The sequence below is a fragment of the Physcomitrium patens genome, chromosome 1 (assembly GCF_059467195.1).
Source record: "Physcomitrium patens ecotype Gransden chromosome 1, ASM5946719v1, whole genome shotgun sequence".
Classification (NCBI taxonomy): Eukaryota; Viridiplantae; Streptophyta; class Bryopsida; order Funariales; family Funariaceae; genus Physcomitrium; species Physcomitrium patens.
Window position 1 is genome coordinate 25875541 of NC_143410.1, and position 6202 is coordinate 25881742.

The 6202-nt window shown below is 31.7% G+C and overlaps 1 long non-coding RNA gene across 1 annotated transcript; it reads right to left on the reverse strand.

Annotated features, from left to right (window-relative positions):
* Positions 1 to 215: 215 nt before the first annotated feature.
* On the reverse strand, positions 216 to 2664 carry LOC112292235 (uncharacterized). The gene is made up of 2 exons (XR_002972652.3): positions 2315 to 2664; positions 216 to 1492 (listed from the first exon to the last, which is right to left on the reverse strand). It is a non-coding gene; the product is annotated as an uncharacterized LOC112292235 (long non-coding RNA).
* Between the last annotated feature and the right edge of the window lie 3538 nt (positions 2665 to 6202).

A 6202-nucleotide genomic window follows, 5' to 3' on the forward strand; every position in this document is an offset into this window, starting at 1 on the left:
TTGCAATGAAAATGTAAGTCCTTACTAACAATCCATTGAATAATTGGCCATAATAGATTACTTATAGATACATAAGTCAAATCTATTAATTACTCAATTAAGACAATTAAACATAACAAATATAATAATTAAGACCTTTATATCTTATATCAATGCATATTTTTATTAGATCCAAACATTAATCTTCAAATATATCAAATACTGTATCCAATATATGATGTCCAAAATCCACTTTACTAATATGTCAAAACTTACAATTCTAAATACTTTAAATACTTGTATGAAGGATTTCTAATTTTATAAATTGAACTTAAAATCATACAAACATAATCGCTACATGAAGTGCTAAATTATACACTCTTCTTCATAATGAATTACACTTACCATTTAATCCTACACATGCTCTTTTCAATCTACCCTTCATATATCCTTCTTTATTCACTTGCCATTAATATCCCATGTTTTCATAATCAATTCTTCTTCTATTCTATACAAGCTTTTGAATTCATGAGGCATTACCATCATATAAAAATTATAGATTCATTTCTTGTCAAACTTTACTTAGTTATATACATTTCATTTTCACTCTACACAAAATACAAAAATACTATTCATGCAAAAGTAAACAACACATTTTGTAACTTATTAAATTCAATTTAAATTACCTCCACATTTTCTTATAGATTCTCACAATCTCACATGAATATTCTTTATTGTCAATATTTTATACTACAAATATCTAATCTCACAATCTCACATGAATATTCTTTATTGTCAATATTTTATACTACAAATATCTAATCTCACAATCTCACATGAATATTCTTTATTGTCAATATTTTATACTATAAATATCTAATGTTAAAACAATCACCATAATAAATAGTCACTTCATTTGAATGACTCATCAAATGCTCACACCTAGATTTATAACTAAATATCGCTAGCATTATTTTTTCCACATAGCATCCAATGCCTTCACTATCAATGATTTCTATGTAATGCAAGTTAGTTCCTTCATACAAATCAATATTACAATAAATTTCTACAATTCACATCAAACCCAATCTTCTACAAAATCCACAACAACCGCCCCTTTGTCCCACACGATCAACACAACCACACCAAAACTCACAAACACACCTCGCATGCCCTCTATCACATGTAATCGTGACAAGGCATCAACCACGACTGCAAAACCTATGCACACCCGTGTAAAGCAACTACTTCATTACCCACCAACTAATGTTGTGAAACTCCGCATCGAGCCTCGCCGCAAACCCTCACCCATACATGCAATTCAGCATAGACAAGATTTCATGCGCACCGGCCAGGTAGAGCTGTTGTCATTGTATCGTTTCAAATCTCGTCGATGCCTTGAGGCTATAATCCTCCAACACTTGCACTCACGCTACAATCCCCTCAACCCACGACATCCTCAGCAAAGCACCCCCTACACCTGGATTTGAACTGCCCCACACGACACCATCTTCTGAACAACAAAACCTCCACAAGTGACTAATGTGCTGGTTCCAATTGCACGAGCTCCGGAACAAAATCACAGCACGAAAGGAATAGCTTGCGCACAAGCAACAGAGCACACAGCATGTGGTGAGAGCGACTACAACAAACAACCCTAGCCAGCCCGTGATCAGGATCCAGACACGTTGTGGATATAATCGGTAACGAATGGTGGCCGGCCCACATCCAAGGACGCATGAAAACATTGCTCAAAACAATTCTCTATTACTGTCAGTTGCATGCAAGACAGTGCACTTGTGAGATGCGAGCTGATGTTTGAACAATTTCGTATCAATGCCATCACGCCGCTGATCGGAAAGTGATAACTTTATACGAAAAAAACACTACTCATGCGCAAAGTTGAAATAACACATTCTTATATCCTAACTTCTAGTGCCAACACAATCCTCCTGTCTCTAAAACCACAACAAAGCCGTCACCAAACTGCTTTCCTGCAACAGCATCCCACTCAACTCTAATCGCGTGCACAAGCAAGGAGATCAGTAATCCGCCAAAGGAAAGGCAATTATCTTCAAAACCCACAACATGAACACCATCGTCCACTCTGCCCCTCACGACCACCACAAACACACCAAAACTCACAAGCAAATCTCAGACGCCCTCCATCGCATGCAATCGTGACTGAGCAGCAACCACAACAACAAAACCCCTGCAGACTCAGCAGAGCAACTTCGCCACAGCCCACCAACTGATGGTGTGAGCCTGTACATCGACCCTCACAGCAAACCCTCACCGACACAGGCACAGCGGCAAAGCTATTCTTCATACGCACCGTCCAGGTATGGCTGTTATCTCCTTATCGCTTCAGATCCCGTCAAGGCCTTGACGCTGAATCCTCCAAAACTTGCACTCACGCTGCAGTCCGCTCAACCCACGACACCCTCAGCTTAACAAAGTGCTCCCCCCTCTGATCCGAACTCCTCTTCACACCAGCCTCTTTTGAACAACGAGACATCTACAAACGACTGTCGCGGTGGCACTACTCGCACGAGACTCAGCACGAAATCGCAGCACGAGAAGAACAGGTAGTGTAGAAGCAACAGAGCACAGCGATATGGTGAGGGCAAGCAAAGCAACACTGAACTCGACGAGCTTGTCGGAGGCCGGTCTCCATCTGAGACAGTGATGAAGAAGTGGCGGTAGGATGGTTTTCCACGGATGTACAGGCTCACACCATCAGTTGCATGTGAGTATGGAGTACCAGTATTAAAATTAAAAATAAAAATAAAAAAAGCGAATTTTTGGGCAACATCGCTGTAGTGTCATCACACCGCAGCTTAGAAAACGACATCAGAGCTAACAGAAGTTTCCAAATATGGAGGCCGGAGGCAGCAAGCATGATTCTTGTGTCAGATTCGACGCATGAGTTCATGTTCACTTTGAATGATTCGGTTTCCACACGACGTGTTCTTTCACTCTTTGAAAATCTTTCTGAATGAAGACCTATATATATATATATGTGTGGATATATGAAAAACAAACACTCCCATATATATATATATATATATATTCACTACACACATATAATTCTTACAAATTCTGCCATAATTTCATATAACAATACATATTTCTCTAAGTTTGAAGAGAGGTTGTCAGCGTGTTACCAAAGACTCGACACAAATTTGCTTCTAAACCCTACTCTAGATAAAAGTCATGAAAGCTTTTAATCGCTGATAATTGAAAATTACAAGACAAAAGACTTATGATTGGTTTTGCAAATGGTGGTTAGAACTGTGTATATCAAAGCCCTGATATAACATAATAGATAGATTTTTATTTGAACTTTATAAAATAAACCCTAAAGACAATTATTCAAGTAAAAGTATTTTAATTCAGATTTTAAACTATTTTTTCTTTTTTAATTTTGATTCGATTTTATTACAATTATATTTCTTAATTTTTTGTTATAGTTTATTTGTAGAAAATATTATTATTTACAATTTCTTTTTTGTACAATGTGTTTGTAATAAAATCATTTTTATATTATATTATGCTATTTGTGTATAATAAAAATGATTCATTTCCTTTTTACTTAAATTGTATATGTGATTTGTTAATGATAATGATTTAATAGAAGTGATTGTATTAATTACATTTTTTTATACTTTGAACTGTACAATAAATTTATTTAAGTTATTAAATTTATTTTTATATCTAAAAAATAATAATCATCTATAATTTTATTTATTTATTTATATATAATGTTAAAATTTATTTTTCAAATATATCAACATAATGCTAATTTAAAACTTGTTTTTTTTGCTTTTACTAGTGATGGAAAGAAAACAAATGTTATGCTAAATTGCTAAGTTAACAAATCTACTTATCAACAAGTTTGTATATATAATAGAGAAAAAAACCAATAATTATCATTCATAAGATAAAAGTGAAGTGGATAAACAAAAGTCCTCTAAAACTTGGCTTGTATATTATTTAAAGAACAAGAATAGAAAATATTTTAACATAAGAAAATAAGATTTAGTTATATTAGATAATGATTTATTTTGAGATAAACACCTTAAATAAAAAGTTAATCAAATATTATTACAAAATAAATTGAAAAATTAGTAAAATAATAATTAAAGAGAATATAATTTTAAAAATTAAAATTGAGATTAAAACATTATATTCTAAAAATAATTCTTTTTAATATAAAATAATAATTAAATAAAATAAAACATAAAAAAAATTATTAATAATAAATCTATAATAATAAAATAAGTTAAATAATTAATTTGATCTAATGATAAGATTAGCATCAAAAAAGTAATATAAAAAAAATATTTAATCAACTTATTTAAATATTAAATCTTTACACCTTAATTTTATAGTTCAGTTTAATCTTTGTAGCTACTTCTCTAATTTGAAAATGGGAACACTTGAAAATTCATTTATTTGATTCTTTTTTAATCTCTTGGCAAATTTAAAGATGTACTGACCATGTTTTATAGCACAAAGAAGGTAGAGAGCAAGAAAAAAAAAATAGGAAGAAGAAATGATATTGAGTGAGAATATGTCTCTATATTATATGACTTAGAATTAATATTATATATATATATATATATATTTATTTTAATAATTACTTATATAATTAAATAGAAATAAATAAATATAGATTAATTTTATAATATCTTCTAGAAAAACTTTATAAATGTGATTTTGACTTTATAGTATTTGTAGTTGATTAATAAGTTAGAAATTTGGTCAACAAATTAATCATGTACTATACATGTTCATAGCTTGTGGAACAAGCTAACTATATAATACACATATAAAAAAATTTGCCTTGCAAGTTAAGTAATGTGTCTAATAAAGTCAACATGAATTGAAGGTCCTATAAAACATTGTTATGTAGCTTTTAACTAGATAGTGTATGGAAGCAAGTCTAAAGCTTTTTTCAATCTTTTCAATGCCTTTTTAGTCTCTACTCTTGTTTCAAGACTTTTTAGTTTTCTTATCTTTGGCAATAGCCATTCTAGTTTAATATATTACCAACTTTGAGTGATTTCCTTGTCTTTTTAAGTAATAGAAGAATATATTGAAGATTTCTTTTTTAAAAATTTATGTCCTTAACAATTTGACAAAAGTTCTAATTTATTGTTCTTGTCTCGTTTTAGAAGTGAATGGATTACCTCACTTCTATTTTTTGTTTTAAAGATTGTGGATTATCTACTTTAAAATAAAATATTTAATTTTTTAACATTGATTTTTTTCTTAAAGAGAGCAGATTATCCTTCTTTGTAGAAATTTTTATTTGATATTAGAGGTTGTAGATGATCCTTCTGTAATTTGATTTGTGGATTTGTTAAGTTGTTTGAAATAGATAGAAAAATTATGGATGAAACACTTAGGAGAAGTGAGAATAGATTTGCAATTATTACAGTTCTTTATAAAATTCTCAATATTTTTAAGACAAAAATTCCATTTATTTTCAATATAAATCATAGAGATATTATTCCTACACCTATAAAAGAAGTCATCAATAAAATTCAAAGTTTGCGCTAAGAAGTTATATAATTAAGAGAGACAAGTAAATATTAGGGATATAGTCCTTAGAACCTTCTAGAGACAAGTTTCTAGAACCTTCTAGAAGCAAGTCTCTAGAACCTTCTAGAAGCTTTCTAGTTAGTAGAAGTTACTTGAAACGCTTCCTAAATAGAGGTATATATTAGAATCGAGGCTGAAGAATTCTTCAGTCTCGACAACACATCTCTTGGAGCTCTAGCTCACCTCTCTGGTGTTGTTCTTGTATTCATTTGATTAATCTAGTTCTTCCGAGTTCTTCTTGAACTTCTTGTTAGATCTCAATTTTGTATTTCTTTGTCCGTGACAGTTTGTCGAGACTGCACTCACCTCAGATATCAGAGCTAGTTTCTTCTTTGTTAGAGTGTGGATTACCCCTTTGCTTGGAAGTGTACTAGCATTTTAGAGGTTGTGGATTACCCTCCTCTAAACTGATATTTCTTTTGTTATAATATTGGAGTCTTATTCTTCTTGGAGAGAGTGGATTACCCCTTTTCTTGAAGCTCTTAAGGCATTTTAGAGGTTGCGGAGTACTCTCCTCTAAACCAATATTGTCTTCTTGTAGAGTCATTTCTGTCCTTCTCTTAGAATGGCCGGAGGCTAAGACATTAGTATGATGAAAAGTTTGGAGTCCAAT